Source organism: Jaculus jaculus, chromosome 1, assembly GCF_020740685.1.
Source record: "Jaculus jaculus isolate mJacJac1 chromosome 1, mJacJac1.mat.Y.cur, whole genome shotgun sequence".
Taxonomy (NCBI): Eukaryota; Metazoa; Chordata; class Mammalia; order Rodentia; family Dipodidae; genus Jaculus; species Jaculus jaculus.
The window spans coordinates 41,335,577-41,359,379 of NC_059102.1; the positions used below are offsets into that span (position 1 = coordinate 41,335,577).

Consider the following 23,803-nt stretch of genomic DNA (forward strand, 5'->3'; position numbering starts at 1 on the left):
AGGTAGAAGGATCACTGTAAATTCAAGGCCACCCTGAGACAACATAGTGAATTCCAGGTCAGCCTAGGCTAGAGAGAAACCCTACCTCAAAAAAAAAAAAAAAAAGGCTAAGAATTGAACTACCATATGAATAAGCTATACCACTTCTGGGCATATACCCTAAGGGACTCAATACCCTACCACAGATGTACTTGAACGTCCATGTTGATTGCTACTCTATTGACAATAACTGGGAAATGCAATCAGCCTAGCTGTCTATCACCTGATAAATGGATAATGAAAATAACGATGGAGCCTTACTTAGCTATAAAGAAAAATGAAGTTTTGAAATTTGCAGGAAAATGGATGAAACTGAAAAAATTATACTGAGTGTGGTAATCCAGGCCCCCAAAGACAAAAATCACATGTTCTCTCTCATATACAGGATTCTAACTTTTAATGTCTATATATAAGTAAACAAGGGGATGTGACAGTGAGTATAGCCTATGATTGAAATAGGGGAACAAGAGCTGCAGAGGACAACAAATGTGGTATGAAAGTGGAAAGGAGGCTGTGATGGGAGGAGGACACAAAGGAGAGGTGAGAGCCAGGCATAATGATACACACCTTTAATCCCAGTACCTGGGAGGCCAAGGTAGGAGAATTATCATGAGTTCAAGGCCATCCTAAGACTACACAGTGAATTCCCGGTCGGGTCGGGCTGGGCTAGGGTGAGACCCCATCTCAAAAAAATAATAAAAGGAAGAGAGAAAAAGGACGGGGGAGGGAAAAAGTTTTAAAGGCACTACAATGAAACCTAACTTTTTGTACCCAATAAAAAGAAATAATCTTTAAGAAAGGAAATAATCTTAAATGAAAAATGCAAATTAAAACTACGATGAGATACCATTTTAGACCCTCAATGATAATCATAATAAAACTACAAACAATAATAACTATGGAGAAATAAGAGTCCTTACACATAGTAGAGGGAATGTTAAGGAGTACAATCACTTCAGAAAACGATTTAGCAGTGTGTAAGTTCATAAAATAATTTCATATCTACATGGCCAACTAAAAGAAAAGAAAACCTATGCCCTCACAAAGACTCGGACAAGAATATGACTACATTATTTGTAATAGTGCAAATGTAAATTCAACAAAAATGGCCATTGCTGAATAGAAAAATCAAAATGTATCAGGATATGCAAACAATTGAATACTACTCAGCAACAAATAACTGATATGTGCTAAATATGGATAAAATGAAAATCATGCTAAATGAATACCAGACAAGACTATACATAGTATGATTCAATTTATGCAAATTATTCATATGTAAAGACAGAAACTAGATCAGTGGGTGTCTTTGGTTGAAGATAAATGAAATTCTGACTATAAATGGGCATAAGAGATCTCTCTAGTGTGATGAGAATGTTCTAAAACTAGACCATGGTGAAGGCTGCACAACTCTATATATTACTACAATCCATCAGGTTATTATTAATTTAAAATGAATCATACATATGGCACATAGATTATACCCTAACAAAGTTATAACTACAAAAGGCAATTAGAATAACAGAGTGAATAAACACTCCCCAAGATTGGTCTTGTGTTGAACCTAGTAAAATAGACAAACTAGCAATGTGATTTGTCAAAAATAGAAAAGGTGGGCTGGAGAGATGGCTTAGCAGTTAAGCACTTGCCTGTGAAGCCTAAGGACCCCAGGTAGAGGCAGTCCCCGGTACCCATGTAAGCCAGATCCACAAGGTGGTGCATGCATCTGGTGTTTGTTTGCAGTGGCTGGAGGCCCTGGCGTGCCCATTCTCCCTCTCTCTCTCTCTCTCTCTCTCTCTGTCGCTCTCAAATAAATAAAAATAAACAAAAAAATGTTAAAAAAAAGAAAAGGTAGGGGCTACAGAGGTGGCTCAATGGTTAAAGTGCATGCATGCAAAGACTGCTAGCCAGGGATTCAATTCCCCAGTTCCCATATAAAGCCAGATGCAAAAAGTGACACATGCAACTGGAGTTTGTGTGCAGTGGCAAGAGGCTCTGGCATGCCCATACTTTTCTTTATCTCTCCCCCCAACTTTCTTCCTCTGTACAAATACATAAAATATTTTTATTTTTTATTTATTTGAGAAAGAGAGACAGAGAGAGAGAAAATGGGCACACCAGGGCCTCTAGTCACTGCAAATGAACTCCAGACGCATATGCCACCTTGTGCATCTGGCTTACATGAGTCCTGGGGAATCGAACCTGGGTCCTTTTGCTTTACAGGCAAGAACTTTAACTGTTAATCCATTTCTCCAGCCTAAATAAAAATATTTTTAAAAGGCTGAAATAAATACATTGATAAATAAACAGAATGGAATAAAATAATATATAACAAGGAATTTTAAAAAGTCTTTGCTAATAATTTGAACAATGACAAAATGGACATCATGTATGGAAAAGTGAGACTTAGACTCAAAAGGCACAGGAAATGAACTGTCAGAGGTCAATTTAATAGCTAAAATAATGGTTAAAACTGCCTCTGAAGGGCTGGGGAGATGGCTTACTGACTAAAGATGTTTGCTTGCAAAGCCTGCTGGCCTGGATTCAATTCTCCAGCTCTCACATAAAGCCAGATGCAAAAAGTGGTACAAAGCACTGGGTATTCATTTGCAAAAGCAAAAAGCCCTGGCATACCCATATATATACATGCTTAAAAAAAATCTAATAGACTGTTTTAAACAATTACTGCTCAAAAAATGAGTGGGAAAGTATTATATGACAACTCTACCAAATTCTCAAAACATAGATTACTATATCAACATTTTTTTTTTTAAGGAAAAACATCACTAATCAAAACTTGTAAGGCCAGGCTAGGACTGGTGGCCTTCCTCTGTAATCCTAACAATTGAAAGGCTGAAGCAAGAGGATAACTGATTTCAGGCTAGCCTGGGCTATATAATGAGACTCTGTCCAAATGAACAAACAGAGCTGAATATTGCTGAAGACTCCACATACTTGGGCTGCAGGGACACTAAGAAATCCTGTTGGAGCTGAGCTGAAACCTCCTCTGTGTAGACCAGCTGACAAAAAGCTGGAAAAAGCTATGCAGCATGTTGTTCAATGGAAGAGAGAAAAATCACCAGTGGAGATACTCAACAGTAGACACTGCAATCCTTAAATTTGGCCAGCTAGGCTAAATGAGCCAAGGGGTACAACAGTGGCAGGTCTGTTATGAGGAAAACCAATTACTCTCTAATTGGATGGAGGCCTGCTCCACAAGAGGGAATACATGCCTGATACTGAAAACCTATGATGTGGGAAGTCATGAGCCCTAGGGGTGTAATGTCTGCTGGTGTCTGGCTAAATGTATATACTGTGCTCACCAAACTGCTCAATAAGCACTTCTCTTAATGTTCATACCCATGTACTAATGCTACTCTCACTTTGGATATCCAAGCCATTTTGTGTCTGGGGGAGCATGTTGTAAGGAATCTTACCCTTCCTTTGGCTCTTACATTCTTTCCGCCACCTCTTCCGCAATGGGCCCTGAGCCTTTGAAGGTGTGATAAAAGATATTACAGTACTCAGCACTCCGGACACTTCTTTCCAGCACGATGATACCTTCTGAGTCATCCCAAGGTCACTGGCTACTCTCTCTGGTTAGAGAAGCTTCTCTTTTCAGATGATGGTGACCTTGGGATGACTCAAAAGGCACCATAAGTGTTGAGAAGTGACAGAGGAGAGCTCAGCACTAAAACATCTCTATCACACCTTCCAAAGCTCATCAGGGTACATTATGGAACAGGTGGTGGAAAGAACGTAGGAGCCAAAAGATATGTAGGACTGCTTACAATGTACTCTTCCAGACATACAATGGCCTGGATATCCATGACCTCCCAGTGCCTGACACTACCTACACACGACCATCATTAATAGGAGGAAAAGATGATATAAAAATAAATGACTGATTGAGAGGGGGAGGGGACATGATGGAGAGTGAAGGGGAAAGAGAAGGAGGAGGGAACAATCATGGCTTATTGTCTATAACTATGTAAGTTGTCAATACAAAAAATGCTGGGAAAAGCTGCACTTAATGCAGCCCTATGATAGACAGAACCCATCAGTAGTGAAAACAGTGGACACTGCAAGCCTTAAGTTTGGCCAACCAGGTCAAAAGACTGAATGGGTGCAAAAGTGGCATAGGGGAAACCAACTGCTCTCTAATTGGACTGGAGGCCCACTCAATGAGAGGAAATACATGCCTGCTACTGAAAACCTAATCAAAAGCCTATGGTAGAGGAGGTCATGAGCATTAGGAGCTAAATGCATATATTATGCTTACCAAACTGCCCTATAAGCACTTTATCTAATGTTCATACCCAGGAGGTATTTTTCAGGTGGCAGTGACCCCTGGGATGACCCAAAAGGCATTACAATGCTGAGAAGTAATGGAGGAGTGTTCAGCACTGAAACATCTCTATCACACCCTCCAAGGCTCAGGGTACATCGCGGAAAAGGTGAAAGAAACTATGTAAGAGCCAAAGGAAGTGTAAGCCTGCTTACAATGAAACTGTCCAGACAGAAACTGGCCTTTATATCCATGATCTCATAGTGCCTAATACTTCACAAGACCCTCATAATAGCAGAAAAATATGACAACATCAAAATAAAAGAGACTAATGGAGAGAGGGAGGGGATATGATGGAAGAGTGGATTTGTGAAGGGGAAAGTGGGGGAGGAGAGGGAATTATCATGGTTTATTGTCTGTAAGTATGTAAGTTGTCAATAAAAAAATGCGAAATTTTCTGGAAAATGAATGGATCTGGAAAGGATTATACTAAGTGAGGTAACCCAGGCCCAGAAAGCCAGGTGTCGCATGTTCTCTCTCATATGTGGATCCTAGCTACAGATGATTAGACTTCTGTATGAGTAGGAAGAAAACTCAGTTGCAAAGGCCAGTAAATAGAAAAATATAAAGGAAAGAGAAAGGAAGGGAGGGGAGTACTTAATAGGATAGTATTGTATATATGTAAGTAGAATAATAGACGAATGGGGGTGAAAAGGCCCAAAGTGAGGTCAGGAGAAGAGATTGAGTAAAGGAAAGGTAGAGGGAGGGCTAATCAAAATCTAAGAGGATATAAATAAATTATATGGAATCCTACTTTTTTGGACAATGGAACACTCAGGAGCCATAGATTGTTACTAGAAAATTTTCAGTACCAGGGATGGGATACCTTCCAGTGAGTGTTTGGCCAGGGAGGTCCCTGATGACCCCCAAACATTATAGGCCATTGCCGAGGCCCTTGGTTTCCCACCAGGAATAGATGGTAAGACCCTATTGCTGAAGACTCCACATACTTGGGCTGCAAGGCTACTGAGATATCCCACTGGAATTGAGCTGATAACCGTCCATGTAGACCAGCTGACAGAAAGCTGGAAGAAGCCACTCTGTATGCAGTTCAATGGGGGAGAGAAAAATCACCAGTGATGATACTGTGCATTCCAAGCCTTATATTTGGCCAGCCAGGCCAAATGAGCCAATGGGTGCAATAGTGGCACATCTGTCATGGTGGAAACCAACTGCCTTCTAATTGGACTGGAGGCCTGCTCCATGGGAGGGAATACATCTCTGATACTGAAAACTTAAAATAGGGGTAGTCATGAGCTCTAGGGGTGTAAGGTCTGGTGATGTCTGGAAAAATGTATATACTGTGCTTTTCAAACTGCCCAGTAAGCACTTCTCTTATCAATGTTCATACACTTATATTAATGATACTCTCACTTTTGGTAGAGAATCTTCTCTTTTCAGATGGTAGTAACCTTGTGATGACTCAGAAGGCATCATAGTGCTGGAAAGAAGTAACCAGAATGCTCAGTACTGCAATATCTCTATCACACCTTCTAAGGCCCAGGGTCTAATGCAGAAGAGGTGGCAGAGAGAATGTAAGAGCCAAAAGAAGGGTGGGAATCCTTACAATGTGCTCACTCCGCAGACACAAAATGGCCTGGAGATCCATGACCTCACAGTGCCTGACACTACCTACAAAAGACCATCATACAGCCGGGCGTGGTGGCACACGCCTTTAATCCCAGCACTCGGGAGGCAGAGGTAGGAGGATTGCCATGAGTTCGAGGCCACCCTGAGACTCCATAGTGAATTCCAGGTCAGCCTGGGCTGAGTAAGACCCTACCTCAAAAAACCGAAGGAAAAAAAAAGACCATCATACGAGGAGGAAAAAATCATGACATCAAAATAAAAGAGAGACTGATTGAGATGGGGAGGGGATATGATGGAGAATGGAGTTTCAAAGGGGAAAGTGGGTGGAGGGAGAGTATTACCATGGAATATTTTTTATAATCAAGGAAGTTGTTAATAAAAATTTGAAAAAAAGAAAAGCTAAGGTTGGAGAGATGGCTCAGCAGTTAAGGCACTTGCCTGCAAAGCCAAAAGACCCAGATGTGATTCTCCAGGACCCATGTAAGCCAGATACACAAGGTGGTACATGCATCTTATTTTTATTTATTTTTATTTGTGTGTGTGTGTGTGGAGAGAGAGAGACAGACAGAGACAGAGACAGAGATATGGTAGGTGTGGTGTATGCATGCCTATGTGCCCTTGCAATGCCCCTTATGCTTCCTTGTAGCAGGGGTGGGGATTGTTCGCATGTGGAAAGTGGAGTAGAACATCAGGTGATTGCCCTTCTGCCTGGTATTGTTTTCTGCCAATGTCTCCTTTTACTAATTACAGAGCTTGCTGGGCTCCCAAGATTCTGGGGTCTCTGCTGCAGTGTGAAACTGTGGTTACAGATGTGCATCATCACATCCAGATGGAATCTAAGATTTGAACTCTGCCAACCTCAGGCCCCTAAGTACCCTCATCCATGTGCAGGAAGTGTGATGCTCAGTGATGAGCCATCTCTCCAGTCCTGAATTGTTTTAAAATCAAGATCTTGGACTAGAGAAATGGCTTAATGGTTAAGGCACTTGCCTGCAAAATGTAAGGACCCAAGTTCAAGTCCCCAGAACCCATGTAAGCCAGCTGCACAAGGTGGCACATACATCTGGAGGTCGTATGCAGCACGTGCATTCTCAATCTCTCTCTCTGCCTCTTTTTCTCTCAAATAAATATAAAATATATCTTTAAAAAGATTTAAAAAAAAAAAAACAAAACAAAACACACAAACAGGATCTCATTCATCCCAGGCTGGCCTCAAACTTGTTATATAGAGGGTGACCTTGAACTTTTTGATCATCCTGTCTCTCCAATATTGGGATTATAATCTTGTACTTCATACTCTGTTTATGTGTTATTGAATCCAGGGTTTCTTTTTTTGGTTTTTCGAGTTAGGGTCTCACTCTGGCTCAGGCTGACCTGGAATTCACTATGTAGTCTCAGGGTGGCCTCGAACTCTCGGCGATCCTCCTACCTCTGCCTCCCGAGTGCTGGGATTAAAGGCGTGCGCCACCACGCCCGGCTAAATCCAGGGTTTCTTGATACTAAAATCAAGCTATTTACCAACTGAGCTACATCCCCAACCTTTCTTTTTTTTTTTATTTTCAGTAACTGACTCTCCGGTATAGTTTTGGGCCTCTAAAAATTGACAAACCCACTTATATGAAACGAAGCAATGTAAACTGCATAGTTTTCAAAGTGAAATTTGATACTATAGAAAATTTTAACTACCCAATTCTGAAAGTTCATACTGCTAATATCAGTATCAAAAGGAACTAGAATACTTTTTTCCAAAGAGAAAAGTCATTGAGATGGGGAGGTAATATGATGGAGAATGGAATTTCAAAGGGGAAAGTGTCAGGGGGGAGGGAGGGAATTACCATGGGATATTTTTTTTATAATCATGGAAAATGTTAATAAAAATTTAAAAATTAAAAAAAAGTCAACTTTAATCAAAAGAATAAAATTTGCTTAAAAACTAAGCCTGCTCTTCAAATTGTTTCAGAGGAAGTTAAACTGCTGAAAACACATCAACTCCCTGACTTTGTATTTAATTTTTTCTAATGAATGTCAAGGCTAAATACAGTGTTACAACTGTTACTAGTTATTTCAAAGAAGTGTTAAGTACTGTTTCTTTAAAATTCACTACATTGGCTACTCTTTAGTGTTTTGGATTAAAGATCTGGCACAAAGATTAGTTACATTCTTTCCAGACCTCAATCATTTTACATTTGAAAGACTTTCAGCTGACTACATACAAAAAAGTACTTTTCTGCCAGATAACTCAGGTTTTTTATGCTTCTTTATTTTAATTCCAAGAATTTTCTTTCTCAATTTCTGGATCTTGTCTGTGTCACTATTACAAATCCTAAAAATTAAAAAAATAAAGAATAGTTATTTAGAGCTGGAGCAATGGCTCAGCAGTTAAAGTGCTTGCCTGCAAAGCCTAATGACCTGGGTTTGGTTCCTCAGTACCCACATAAAGCCTTATTCCAAAAGTGATGCATGGGGCTGGAGAGACAGCTTAGCCTGCAAAGCCAAAGGACCCAGGTTCAATTCTCCAGAACCCATGTAAGCCAGATACACAAGGGGCACATGCATCTGGAGTTTGTTTGCAGTGGCTAGAGGCCCTGGTGTGCTCATTTGCTCTATCTCAAATAAATATTTTTTTAATTTTTATTAGCATTTTCCATGATTATAAAAAAATATCCCATGGTAATTCCCTCCCCCAAACACACACTTTCTCCTTTGGAATTCCATTCTCCATCATATTACCTCCCCATCATAACAAATAAATTTAAAAAAAAAATTTTTTAATCTGACAGAGGGGCTAGAGAGATGGTTTAGCAGCGAAAGTGCTTGCCCGCAAAGGACCCAGGTTCAATACCTAGGACCCACATAAGCAATACACAAGGTGGCGCATGCATCTGGAGTTTGTTTGCAGCAGCTGGAGGCCCTAGCACACCCATTCCCATTCTCTCTCTTTGCTTCTTTCTCCCTCTCAAAAAAATAAAAATAAAATTTTAAAACTTTGACAGAGGAATAATACCTAAGCTATAAAAAGAATTCTAAATAATAAGAAATCAAACAACTCAATCAAAAAATGAGGACTGAATTGCCAGGCATGCTACCGCATGCCTTTAATCCCAGTACTCGGGAGGCAGAAGTACAAGGATCACCGTTGAGTTTGAGGTGACACAGACTACATGGTGAATTCCAGGTCAGCCTGGGCCAGAGTGAGACCCTACCTCAAAAAAAAAAAAAGAAAATAGAAAGGTAGATATGGTTGGTGTAGGTGTTTAATCCTAGCACTCAGGAGGCAGAGGTAGGAAGATTGCCATGAGTTCAAGGCCACCTTAAGACCACATAGTGAATTACAGGTTAGCCTGGGATAGAATGAGTCCGTACTTTGAAAAACCAAAAAAGAAAAAGAAAAAGAAGTCAAATGGCAATAAATGTGGCTTAGGTATCAGGAAAGAACCTTCCCTTTCCATTGCTGGTCAGAGTGTAAACTTGTGCAGACATTATGAAAATCAATGCGGAGATGCCCCCAAAGAGGCACAGCTGGATGGATAGAGCTACAAGCCCTTTGAAGCTTAGATGATCCTACCATGAGTCCCAGATGCCAGACACGTTTTGGTCTGATCATTCCTTGCTATTCCCCATTCTTCTTTGGACTGGAAATGTTTATTTCATGCTGATGCACATGGGAAGCATGCAACTTTTTTTTATTATTATTATAGGAACTCACAGTTAAGAGTTTGCCTTTGAAGAGACTCTGCATTTATACTTTTATTAAAAACAATGTTGGAAATGATAAAGACGAGAGTTTTGGTGTTGCACACTTTTAATTCCCTTCAACCCTACCTCAAAAAACCAAAAAAAAAAAAAAGACAAGGGATGAACTTTTGTGATGGTTCGTATTCTTGCTGTCCCCACTGAATATTATTTTTTTTAAATTGTGTTTGTTTATATATTTGAGAACAACAGAGAGAGAAAAAGGCAGAGAGAGAGAGAGAATTGGCACACCAGGGCCTCCGACCACTGCAAACGAACTCCAGACGCGTGCACCCCCTTGTGCATCTGGCTCACGTGGGTCCTGGGGAATCGAGCCTCGAACCAGGGTCCTTAGGCTTCACAGGCAAGCGCTTAACCGCTAAGTCATCTGTCCAGCCCTGAATATTATTTTTTGAGGTAGGGTCTCATTCTAGCCCAGGCTGACCTGGAACTTGATTTGCAGTCCCAGGCTGGGTTTGAACTCACACTGATCATCCTACTTCTGCCTCCTAAGTGCTAGGAATACTACTATACCACCACCATGCCTAGCTCCACCGAATACTTAATTTACTTGATTTGGTCATATAAATTTAGCTCCAACCTTTTGGACTCTGTTTTTGTCATTACTTCACATAACCGAGTGTCAATCATATTGATGAATATTCGGCTATACCAGTCTCGTGCTATGTCATATGAATTCATCAGCATAGGTGCACTGTCCCTGTACTCTTGTCAATTTCATTCTAGCTCATCCCTCTTCACTACTAAAAGACTAAGTTTGATTTCCTGTAAGGAGTCCCCTTACTTCTCACTCTCTGCTGCCTTGATGCTGTGTCCTCTTTTATAAAAGTAATCAGGTCTTTTTGTTTGTTTGTTTGTTTGTTTGTTTGTTTGTTTGTTTGTTTGTTTTTTCAAGGTAGGGTCTCACTCTAGTCCAGGCTGACCTGGAATTCACTATGTAGTCTCAGGGTGGCCTCGAACTCATGGTGATCCTCCTACTTCAACCTCCCAAATGCTAGGATTAAAAGTGTGCACCACCACGCCCAGCTCCAGGTCATATTTTTAAATTCAGATATTTTAGGATACCCTTATGGATTTTTTTCAATATTTTCATTTTGTTTTTTTTTTTAAACGTTTTATTTATTTGCAAGGACAAAGAGAATATGGGCATGCCAGGGCCTCTAGCTGCTGCAAATGAACTCCAGATGAATGTGCCACTTTGTGCATCAGGCTTTACATAGGTACTTAGGTTTTGCAGACAAGTACCTTAAGTGAGCAAACTCTTCAACCCTCCTCCCCTTTTTTTTTGAAGCAAGATGTCACTCTACCTAAAGTTGACCTGGAACTTACTCTGTAGCTCAGGCTGGCCTTGAACTCATGGCAATCCTCCTACCTCGGCCTCCTGAATTCTGGGATTACAGGTATGTGCCACCCCACCTGGCTATACTTTACATTTAAAAAACATATATTTCATTTTATTTATTTGAGAGAGGAGGCAGTGAGAAAGAGAATGGGCACTGCAGGGCCTCCTGCCACTGCAAATGAACTCCAGATGCATGTGCCAGTTTGTGTATCTGGCTTAGGTGGGTTCTGGAGAAATGAACCTGGGCCTTTAGGCTTCACAAACGCCTTAACTGCTAAGCCATCTCTCCAGCCCCTACCCTTTACTTTTTTGTTTTGTTTTGTTTTTCTAGGTAGGGTCACACTCTAGCCCAGGCTGACCTGGAATTTACTACAGAGTCTCAGGGTTGCCTTGAACTCATGACAATCCTCCTACCTCTGTCTCCTGAGTGATGGGATTAAAGGCATGCGCCACCATGCCTGGCTCACATTTTTTTTGAAATAACTTTTATTCAAACAATTTCTTCCACTCATTAAATTGTGTATCTTTAATCACAAATGCACATTTGTTAATTTATCCTAAGATGATGTTTATTATCTTGCCAGGCATTGTGATTAGTACAGAAAGTGTCAAAAATTAAATAAATCCCAGATGTCAAAATCTTTACTGTCTGGTAGAAAAATGAAATATCTAAATACTGTGGTGTCCACCAATCAAACACCCCCAGAAGGTTAAGTTTATTATTTGCTACAAGGGGAGTTTGGAGCCATGCTGGCTCACATTTTTAATAATATGTTTCACCTAATTTCTTTTCTTTTCTTTTTTTGGTTTTTCGAGATAGGGTCTCACTCTAGCCCAGGCTGACCTGGAATTCACTATGTAATATCAAGGGTGCCCTCGAACTCATCGTGATCTTCCTACCTCTGTCTCCTGAGTGCTGGGATTAAAGGCATGCACCACCACACCTGTCTCACCTAATTTCTTAATGCATAGTATACATACAGTAAGGCTCAACAACATTTGTTGAATAAGTAAATAGTAAGGAAATTGCAAACTAGCTCATAAGAACTATGCGTATTGGCCAGGCCTGATGGCACACATCAATAATCCTAGTGCTCAGAAGCTGAGGCAAGAGAATGGCAAATAACAAGCTAACCTAGGCTACTTAGGAAGGCCCTATATTAAAAAACATAAATAAGGAATTAGAGAGATGGCTCAATGCTTAAAGGTGCTTGTTTGTAAAGCCTCATGGCTTTGTGTTCCATTCCCCAGTACTAACATAAAGCCAGATGCACAAAGTGGTACATGTGTTTGGAGTTGGTTTGCAGAGGCAAGACACTCTGGCACACCCATTTATATTCTCTCTCTCTCTCTTTCTCCCAAGTAAATAAATATTTTAATTTTTTTTTATTTATTTGCCAGCAAGATAAGAGAGAGAGAGAGAGAGGGGGGGGGAGGGAGAATGGGCATACCAGGGCCTCCAACCACTACAAACAAACTCCAGATATGGTATATCGGGCTTTACACGAGAAATGTGTAACTAAACCCGAGTTATATGGCTTTACAGGCAAGCACCTTAACTGTTGAGACCTCTCTCCAGCCCAAAATATTTTTTTAAAAAAATAAAGATAGCTGGACGTGGTAGCGCACACCTTTAGTCTCAGTGCCTAGGAGGCAAAGGTAGGTGGGTCACTATGAATTCAAAACCAGCCTGAGACTACCAGGTCAGCCTGGGATACAGTGAGACCCTACCTCAAAAAAAAAAAAAAAAAAAGTAGCTAGGGACATCTATAAAGGACATGAGGTGGAAAGAATAAAAGAAACACAAATATACAATCTATAGTTTAAACTCTGAAGATCACAGGCCAAAGTACTAATTATTACACAAGGCTGACTTCAGCCTGACAGTTACTCTTTCCAGCATTTTTCTCTCTACAAACCTTTTCAAATTCATATTCTAACAGTCTGTCTTATTTCCTTTTTTTTTTTTTTTTTAAAGACTTAGAGATTTTATTAGGTTAAAAGTAGTACAGAGAGCTCCTGCCATGTGGAAGGCAGGAGGGAATAAAGCACAGTGTCTAATTTCTAACCAAGCCTTCCAATTATCTTTATCTTCTATTCAGTGACTTAATACAAATAGTGTGGAAACCCAATGTGGTGGTTTGATTCAGGTGTCCCCCATAAACTTAGGTGTTCTGAATGCTAGAAACCCAGTTGATGGAGATTTGGGAATTAACACCTCCTGGAGGGAGTGTTTTGTTGGGGGCTGGCTTATGGGTGTTATAGGCAGTTTCCCCTTCTGTTTCTAGCCCAGGCAGACCTGGAATTCACTATGTTGCTATTATCCACCTTATGTTTCTCTGCTGTTACTACTGTTCACCTTATGTTGGCTAGGGGGTGATGTCCACCCCTCTGCTCAGGCCATCAGTTTCCCCTGCCATTGTGGAGCTTCCCCCTCAAGGCTATAAGCCAAAATAAACCTCTTTTTCCCACAAGCTGCTCTTGGTTGGGTAATTTCTACCAGCAATGCGAACCTGACTGCAACACCCAGTATTCATCTGCAGTTTAATTTCATATTCTGTGTCTTGCTTTTCAAAAAAAAAAAAGCTCACCAGGCATAGTGGCACATGCCTTTAATCCCAGCACTCGGGAGGCAGAGGTAGGAGGACTGCCATAAGTTCAAGGCCACCTTGAGACTACATAGTGAATTCCAGGTTAGCCTGGGCTAGAGTGAAACCCTACCTCCAAAAAAATAATTTAAAAAAGTTCTTATAGTCCTTGAATCGTTTTTTCCAGGGACAAAAAAAAAAAAAAAAAAAACTTTCCCTCAGTGACTAAAGGTGGCTACAGTCTACATGAAAATCAATTGTTAATTATAAATCATGCTCACCATATGATAGGTACTTGTATATTATAGTATCTGGGTAAATATAAGAAAACAGTACATAATTTGATTTCAAAATAATCATATTCAATGCCAAATTTAAGATGTTTTAATCTAGGCACAAGAGATGACACAGCTGTTAAGACACCTGCATGTAAAACCTTATGACCCAGGTTCAATTCCCCAGTACCCACAGAAAGCCAGATGCACAATTCTGGGGGCAGTTTCAAGCTATGGTCTAGCTCTAAAAGTATCAAAGTCGGGCATGGGGGTGCCTTTAATTCCAGCACTAGAGCAAGACCCTACCTTGAAAAACTAAAAAAAAAAGTACCCAACATCAAATTCACTTCAAAAAGGAATTGAGGGCTGGAGAGATGGCTTAGCGGTTAAGCTCTTGCCTGTGAAGCCTAAGAACCCCGGTTCGAGGCTCGGTTCCCCAGGTCCCACGTTAGCCAGATGCACAAGGGGGCGCACGCGTCTGGAGTTCGTTTGCTGAGGCTGGAAGCCCTGGCGCGCCCATTCTCTCTCTCTCTCTCTCTCTCTCTCTCTCTCTCTCTCTCTCTCTCCCTCTATCTGTCTTTCTCTCTGTGTCTGTTGCTCTCAAATAAATAAAAAATAAAAAATTAAAAATTAAAAAAAAAAAAGGAATTGAAACCAGGTGTGGTTCGACACACCTTTAATCCCAGCACTTGGGAGGCAGAAGTAGGAGGATCACCTTGAGTTGGAGGTCACCCTGAAGACTACATAGTGAATCCCAGGTCAGCCTGGGCTACAGTGAAACCCTACTTCAAAAAACCAACAAAAGGAATTGAAAAGCCAAAGTCAGAGGTAAGTTAAACACATTATTATCAAATTCACTCTCCAACTAGACAGTGTGGTTTCCTTAGGTAAATGTCTCTTAATTACAGGAGTTTGATGAAAACCCAGTCAGTCACATGGGTTTCCCTCTCTTCTTTTGGCTACATACACAGAGTACAAGAAAGGCTGAAGCAGCAAATTTTGGAGAGGAGAAAGCCATGTTCAGTGTGTAGGACTATGTCTTAAAAGCATTGAAAATCATAATTAGCAGCAGAAGGAAGAAAAACTAACATTTAAAAAATATTTTTAAGCTGGGCATGGTGGCACACAACTTTAATCCCAGCACTCGGGAGGCAGAGGTAGGAGGATGGCTGTGAGTTTGAGGCCACCCTGAGACTCCACAGTGAATTCCAGGTCAGCCTGGACTAGAGTGAAACCTTACCTTGAAAAAAATAAATAAATAAAAATAGAGGTCTGGAGAGACAGCTTAGCGGTTAAGTGCTTGCCTGTGAAGCCTAAGGACCCCAGTTTGAGGCTCGATTCCCCAGGACCCACATAAGCCAGTTGCACAAGGGGACACATGTGTCTGGAGTTCATCTGCAGTGACTTGAGGCCCTGGCGTGCCCATTCTCATTCTCTGTCTCTCTTTCTCTGACTCTTTCTCTGTCTGTCTCTCTCAAATAAATAAAAATAAACCAAATTAAAAAAAAATTTTATCTAGGGTTGGAGAAATGGATCAGTAGTTAAGGCGCTTGCCTGCAAACCCTAAGGACCTAGGTTTGGTTCCCCAGTACCCACGTAAAGCCAGCTGCACATGGTGGTGCATGCATCTGGAGTTCATCTGCAGTGGCTAGAGGCCCTGGCATGCCCATTCTCTCTCTCTAATAAACAAATAATAATTTAAAAAAATCTTTTAAAAAATGGAGCTAAACTGGGCTTGGTGGCACACACCTTTAATCCCAGCTTCAAAAACCAATCCCCCCCAAAAAATGGAGCTAAGCTTTAATTAGACAGACATAAATTTAAGTCTCTAAAGGCTGGCAAAATACTACTCTATTTTGGATTTCTTTATTGTCTAGTGTATCTGTTTATACTCATCAATTATCTAGTATCTAAAATTTTAAATCAATAGAGTAATATGAGCTATAAATCTCTGTGTCATACCTTTTTTCAGTTACTACATGAGCAAACCAATCAACCAATCAGGCCAGTGCTTCAGTGATTACTAGATAGGGACCACCTACATCAAAAACACTGGGGGTTATTAAAACTTCAGATTAGGGATAGAGGGACAGCTTAGTGGTTAAGACATTTGCCTGAATCCAGGTTTGATTTCCCAGTGCTCACAGAACCCAGATGCACAAGGGGGCCCCATGCAGTGGCTGTATGCCCTGGCATGCCTATTCTCTATCTGCCTCTCTCTCTCTTTCAAAATGGATAAATAGGGCTGGAGAGATAGCTTAGTGGCTTGTCTGTGAAGCTTAAGTAAGGATCCAGGTTTGATTCTCCAAGTCCCAGGTAAGCCAGTTGCACAAGGTGGCACATGCATCTGGAGTTCGTTTGCAGTGGCTGGAGGTCCTGGTGTGCCCATTATCTCCCTCTCTCTCTCTGTCTCTAATAAATAAATAAATATTTTTTTAACGTCAAAATGGATAATTTTAAAAAATCAAAAAAAACTTCAGATTCCTTGGGCTGAGGAGATTGCTCAGTGGTTAAAAGCACCTGCTTGCACAGCCTGCCAACCTGGATTCAATTCCCTGATATTCAATTCCCCAGTACCTACATAAAGCCAGACACACAAAGTAGCACATCCTTCTGGGGTTTATTTGCAACAGCAAGGCCCTCACACACTTGTATTCTTAATCACCCTCTCTTTCAAGTAAATAAATAAAAGTATTTTTAAAAGTTCAGATTCCTGGTGGATCCCATCCACACTCTTCAAAATCAAGAGTGGTGCACCAAGAACTCTGCCTTTTTTTTTTTTTTTTTTTTTTTTTTTTTTTTGAGACAAGCACAACAGACTGGCCTTTTTTGTTTTTGTTTTTTTATGAGTGCAAGAGAGAGAAGGAGAGAGAATTTGCATGCTAGGGCCTCCAGCCACTGTATTCAAACTTCAGACACATGTGCCACCTTGTACATCTGGCTTACATGAGATCTGGGGACTCAAAGATGGGTCCTTAGGCTTCATAGGCAAGTGCCTTAACTGCTAAGCCCCTGCAATGCTTTTATTTATTTATTTTTGATACAGATTTGTGTGAATGTGTGCACATGTGTGGAGGTCAGAGGACAACTTTGAGGTATCTGTGTGTCACCTTCTTGATCTCTTGCTGATGCAAAAAGTCATTGCAAAAGAATGTCAGACTAATTGGCCAGAGAGCTTCAGATTCCCCTGGTTCTGCCTCCCACTGTCCTAGGAATGTTGGGCTCATGTGATACTTTGCATGTGACTTTACATGAGTGCTAGGAAAGCGATCCTGGGACAACAGGCTTTGCAAGCAAGTGGCTTTAACTACTGAGCCATCTCCCAGCCCAGAATTTGGGTGTTCTTGATAGCACTCCTTTTTCCCAAGTAATTTGGAAACTAAACCTAAAAATCACTGCAATAAGGTCCCAAGCAATTATTATCTCAACCAGAACTACTTGGGGACAACTTCTAGTGTACATAGCAGAGTTCCTAGGAAGAATAGGCAGAAAAGAATTTAATTCCCCTTTCTGAATACATTTAAAGATAGGTAAGAGAGGCATTGCCTTGAAATTTTCAAATGTTTCTACTCTTTCTCACAAACTTTCCACCACAACATAGTTAGAAATGTATAAGTAAGCCAAAATAAACATTTCATGAACTTAAGCTAAAAACAAAAAATGGGGCTGGAGAGATGGCTCAGCAGTTAAAGGCACTTGACTGCCAAGGCTGCCAGGGTTCAATTGCCAGACTGCCCGCATATGCAAGATGTAAAAAGTGGCATAAGCATCTGGCATTCATTTGCAGAAGGAAGATGCCCTGTTGTGCTCACAGATACATAAATAATTTTTTAAATCAAATTTACTGCCAATCTGAATAGGTAGAGGTTGAAGATTAGCAATTAAAAAAGAAAACAAAACATGGGTTTAGGTGTTTTGCAGTATTTCAACTCCTAAGAACTATTGCCACTAGCTCACCAAACTGGAAACCTTCAAGGAACTACTCATGGTATAGAAGTGACTCTTATATTCCAATAAATGGGTTGTTTACTTATCACCCTTCTCTCTCTCTCACATGCAGTGCTATCTCTCTCAACACAAACATGCATGCACACACCCCACAAAGAAATTAGAAAGGAAAAAAATAAATCTAAATTGAACATGTTGGCACACCCATAATCCTAGTACCTGGAAAGATCTGTTCTGGAGGTCAAGTTGGCCTATATAACTGGATCTTGTCTCAAAAAAAGAAAAAAAAATCTAGAATTTGCTGGTCTACATCTACAAGGAAAAAAGCAAAGATGACTGATGTTTAGCATGATTACCCTGAGGTAGGCTTTTACTACAAAGAAAAAAGACTTCAAAGTAGAATTTAGAGCTGAAGGAGGCAGTTCTATCTCTCACAACCCTCTAATTTTATAGATGAAAAAAACAACCTAGATGTTGAAGAGTCCTCTTTAATTCAGTTCACATTTGTAATATTTAGTCAGTAAATATTTGAGGTCTATTACTGTGTGTGCAAAATTAGCCTATTCTAGTTTGAAAGCAAGAAAGGATTTGATTAAAGGCTCTACAAAAATAATTTAAGGGCTGGGGAAATGGCTGAGTGGTTTAGGCGTTTGCCTGCGAAGCCTAAGGACACCAGTTTGATTCCCTAGGACGTACATAAGCTACATGTACAAGGGGGCGCATGTATCTGGAGTTCATTTGCAATGGCTAGAGGCCCTGGTGTGCCCATTCTCTCTTCTTTCTACCTGCCTCTTTCTGTTTCTCTCTCTCTCTCAAATAAATAGGTAATATTAAATAAAAAAGCAATCTCCATTAAAAATAATAATATTTAAAGCAATTTGATTTTTAAGAAACAGGTATTACCAGATGTGGTGGCACAGGCCTTTAATCCCAGCACTCAGGAGGCAGAGGTAGGAGGATCACTGTGAGTTGGAGGCCATCCTGAGACTACATAGTAAATTCCAGGTCAGCCTGGGCTACAGTAAAACCCTACCTCAGGAAAAAAAAAGAGAGAGAGAGAGAGAGAGAGAGAGAGAGAGAGAAAGGAGGAGGAGGGCTGGAGAGGTGGCTTAGCAGTTAAGCCTGCAAAGCCAAAGGGCCCAGGTTTGATTCCCCAGTACCCACGTAAAGCCAGATGCACAAGGTGCCACGTGCATCTGGAGTGTGTTTGCAGCAGCTGGAGGCCCTGACATGTCCATTTTTTTCTCTCTCTCTTTCTCTATCTGACCCCCCCCAAACAAATAAATACAAATATATTTTAAAAATCATTTTAGGGGGCTGGAGAGATGGCTTAGCGGTTAAGCGCTTGCCTGTGAAGCCTAAGGACCCCGGTTCGAGGCTCGGTTCCCCAGGTCCCACGTTAGCCAGACGTACAAGGGGGCGCACGCGTCTGGAGTTCGTTTGCAGAGGCTGGAAGCCCTGGCGCGCCCATTCTCTCTCTCTCCCTCTATCTGTCTTTCTCTCTGTCTGTCGCGCTCAAATAAATAAAAGTTTTAAAAAAATCATTTTAGGGCTGGAGAGATGGCAGTGAAGGCATTTGACTGCAAAGCCAAAGGATCTGGTTTGACTCTCCAGGACCCATGTAAGCCAGATGCACAAGGGGGCACATGCATCTGGAGTTCGTTTACAGTGGCTGGAAACCTTGGCACACCCATTTTTTTTCTCTCTCTCTCTCCCCCTCTCTCAAATAAATAAATAATCATTTAAAAAGAAAATGTCCAGGAGTGGTGGTGCACACCTTTAATCCCAGCACTTGGGAGGCAGAGGTAGAAGGATCACTATGAGTTCAAGGCCATCCTGAGAACATATAGTGAATTCCAGGACAGCCTGGGCTAGAGCAAAACCTGACTTCAAAAATAATAATAATAATAAAAATAAAATAAAATGAAGAAGGGCAGATCATTGGGGAACAATAATCTGCTGAAAATACATACTTTTTTTGTAAATTTTCACACCTTTGAGATGGAGGTGGTGACTTTCATTTCATTATTATGAAGGCTGAGGCAGGACTTGCCACAATTTTGAAACCAGCATAGACTACATAGCAAGTTCCACAATAGCATGGACTACAGAATAAGACCCTGCCTCAAGAGAAAAATACATAAAGCAAGCTAGGCATGGTAGTATATAATACCAGCACTCGGGAAATGGCGGCAAGAGGATCATGAGTTCAAGGCCATCTTCATCTACATAGTGAATTAAAGGCAACTTGAGCCCTTTATCCTACCTCAAAAACAGGGTTGGAGGGATGGCTTAGTGATTAAGGCGTTTGCCTACAAAGCCAAAGGAGCCAGGTTCTATTCCCCAGGGCCCACTTTAGCCAGAAGCACAAGGTGGCACATGAGTCTGGAGTTCGTTTGCAGTGGCTGGAGGCCCCAGTGTGCCCATTCTCTTTCTTTCTGTCAAATAAATAAAAATTAAAAATGCATTTTCAGGGCTAGAGAGATAGCTTAGTGGTTAAACACTTACCTGTGAAGCCTAGGGACCCCGGATCGAGGCTCAATCTCCAGGACCCAAGTTAGCCAGATGCACAAGGGGGCATACCCATCTGGAGTTCGTTTGCAGTGGCTAGAAGCCCTGATGTGCCCACTCTCCTCTCTCTCTCTCTCCCTGTCACTCTCAAATAAATAAATAAAAATAAACAAAAATAATTATAAAAAATTTTTAAAAATGCATTTTCACCCATGTGAAGTCAGCATAGGGTGCAATGAAGAACAGGAATATGCCTAGAATAACCCAATCTCGATTGGAGCTTTCACATGGAGCTTTAGGGTTGACAACAGCAGCTGTACACAGAAAAAAATAAACCTGCCAGTTGTAGTGGTGGAATCCCAGTACTCAGGAAGCAGAGATAGGAGAATCACTGTGTGCAAGGCAAACCTGAGAGAGACTACATAGTGAATTCCAGGTTAGCCTGGGTAGAGGGAGACTCCAATTCAAAAAAACAAACAAATAAACAAGCAAACAAACAAATCTCATAGGAAAAAAAAATCTGTTGGAGTTGCTAGGACAACAGGAACTTTCTGATTATTTTACCTAATGATGGAAGATGTGTTCAAAAATCACACTCCTGCCAGGCGTGGTGGCACATGCCTTTAATCCCAGGACTCGGGAGGCAGAGGTAGGAGGATCATTTTGAGTTCAAGGCCATCCTGAAACTACATAGTGAATTCCAGGTCAGCCTGGACTAGAGTGAAACCTTACCTCAGGGGGGGAAAAAAAAATCACACTCCCTAGAGAACTATAGAGTAGCCTGGGAAGTCGCCAACGTGACCAACCTGAACGGAGTTTATACTAGTGTTATATCTTGTGCATTCAGAGATGAATGTCACAGCCCCCATCTTTAAGGTGTCTAGAAAGGGTTTCCCTAAATACCAAGAGAAAAATTATGCCCCTGAATGCTCATTCCAAAGAATGTCATGTAAAGAAAAAAATGAGGGCGTGGTGGTGTACATCTTTATTCCAACCCTCAGGAGGCAGAGGTAGGAGGATCGCCACGAGTTCGAGGCCATCCTGAGACTACATAGTGAAGTCCAGGTCAGCTACGGCTAGAGGAAGACCCTACCTGGGGGGTGGGTAGAGGGGGTTGAGGGGGGAAGACTAAGAAAAAAATGTCTGGGGAGCTGGGGAGCTGGCTTAGCCTAACAACTGAAGTCCAATTCCCCAAAGTGGCACGTCCATCTGGAATTCGTGTGCAGTGGCTGGAGACCCTGGTATACCCATTCTGTCTATCTCTCACTCTCTCTCTACCCATCTCCGCTCCCTAAAAAATAAAAATAACTATGTCTACTGTCTTGACATATACATATCAAGAAAAGTGAGATTTAAATAAATTAAGAGCACATAACTGCACTTATACATGTAAAATTTGATAAAAATTTCTGCCTGAGTGACCTTGGGATGACTCAGAAGGTGTCATGGTGATGGAAAGAAATGACCGCAGTGCTCAGTACTACAATATCTCTATCACACCTTCCAAGGCTCAGGGTCTAATGCAAAAGAGGTGGTAGAAAGAATGTAAGAGCCAAAGGAAGGGTAGGACTCCATACAACATGCTCCCTCCAGACACAAAATGGCCTGGATATCCATGGCCTCACACTGCCTGATACTACCTGCACAAGACCATCATAAGAGGAGGAAAAAAAGATCATGACATTAAAATTAAGAGACTGATTGAGATGGGGAGAGGGTATGATGGAGAATGGAGTTTCAAAGGGGAAAGTGGGGGGGGGGAGGGAGGGTATAATCATGGAAGTTGTTAATAAAAATTTGGAAAAAAAAAATTCTGCCTGCTGCTAGTAAGATGAAAGTCCCTAATACAAATCTGCCTTGCTCACAAAGTGCAACACAGATCTATGTATCTGTTTTCCAACTTAATTTTCACTTAGCAAGGTAAGAGAACACAGTCCAAATCATGTCTATTCTCATTCCTGGGCACAAAGTAAGCACTCACAGTATACTAGTTGGACTGGTGATCTCCAAGGGCTTTGTAAGACTGCCTGATACCTAACCTCAAATGTGACTAAGCATAGATACAATAACCAATAAACATCCAGAAGCCACAAGGTTACCACAAATACACTTAACTCATCTTGAGACCTTGTAGATACCTTCACTGCAAATCTTAACTGTATTTCTATAAATTGGGTAATCCCAGCACTCAGGGGCTGAGCCAGGAGCATCACAGGACCACGGCTTCCCTCAACTGTATAAATTACAGGTCAGTATAAGCTACACTGTAAGACTCTCAATTATTTAATTAATCCTACAACTACAGGCACAAATACAGATGTCACTGCTGTATATTTTGTCCTATGACCTAACATAAAACTAGGGTTTCCCATATTTTTTTTAAATTATTTATTTCAGAGAAAGACAAAGTGGCAGACACACAGAGAATGGGCACACCAGGGCCTCTAGCAACTGCAAATGAACTCCAGATACATGTGACACCTTGTGCATCTGGCTTTATATGGGTACTGGGGAATCCAGCCTGGGTCCTTTGGCTCTGCAGGCAAGCACCTTAACCGCGAAGCCATCTCTCCAGCCCCAGAGTTTTTGATTCTTAAGAAACCATAAACTTTATTTTTAAATTTATACAAGTATGGAATGTAAGGGATAATAATAAGTAGAAAGATAAATAGGAAATTTCAACTACTTTACAAAAATATGGCTTGCTTCTTCAAACAGGCATACTGTGTAACCTAAAACCTAAACTGGGCCAGGCATAGTGGTGCACACCTTTAATCCTAGCACTTGAAAGGCAGAGGTGGGAGGATCACTGTGAGTTCAAGGCCACCCTGAGACTACACAATGAATTCCAGATCAACCTGGGCTAGAGGAAGACCCTACCTCGAAAAATAAAAAGTAAATAAATAAATGAAAATTCATTTAAAAATGAGTCAACACACAAAACAAAATTTTTTTTTAAGTTGTTTAGGACTGATAATGTGGCTCATTGGTAGATTACCTAGCAACTGTAAGGTCCCTTGGGTCCAATGATCGATTTGTGTGGGGAAAAGAGATGAAGCAAAAGGAGGTTTCCAGGATACAATTTGGATTAAAATGTTGGGATCTAATTCTAATCACTAAATTAACTGCTGTCCTCGAGCTCATGACAATTCTGCCTCGGCCTCCCTTAAAGGCGTGCACTATCACTCCTGGCTCCAACACTAGGAAAAGCCACCATTGCTGACTTTCAAATTTTCTCAGACTAAGTGTATGGGTTTTAGACTTCACGCAAATAAGCATTTCTGCACAACTGTCTTCCACCACCACACCGGAACGTACACGTCTCCCATCCCATCCAAATCTTCAGGGGAACACTTAAAAGGGGGAGGGGGAGGGCGGAAGTGATCTGCTGCTCCTGAAGAGGCGAGCG

The 23,803-nt window shown here is 41.2% G+C and overlaps 1 protein-coding gene across 3 annotated transcripts in view; it reads right to left on the bottom strand.

Annotated features, from left to right (window-relative positions):
• The window catches only part of Tbc1d12 (TBC1 domain family member 12), a 110,907-nt gene that overhangs the window by 85,932 nt on the left and 1,172 nt on the right, over positions 1-23,803 (bottom strand). The gene's annotated exons all lie outside the window — the stretch shown is intronic.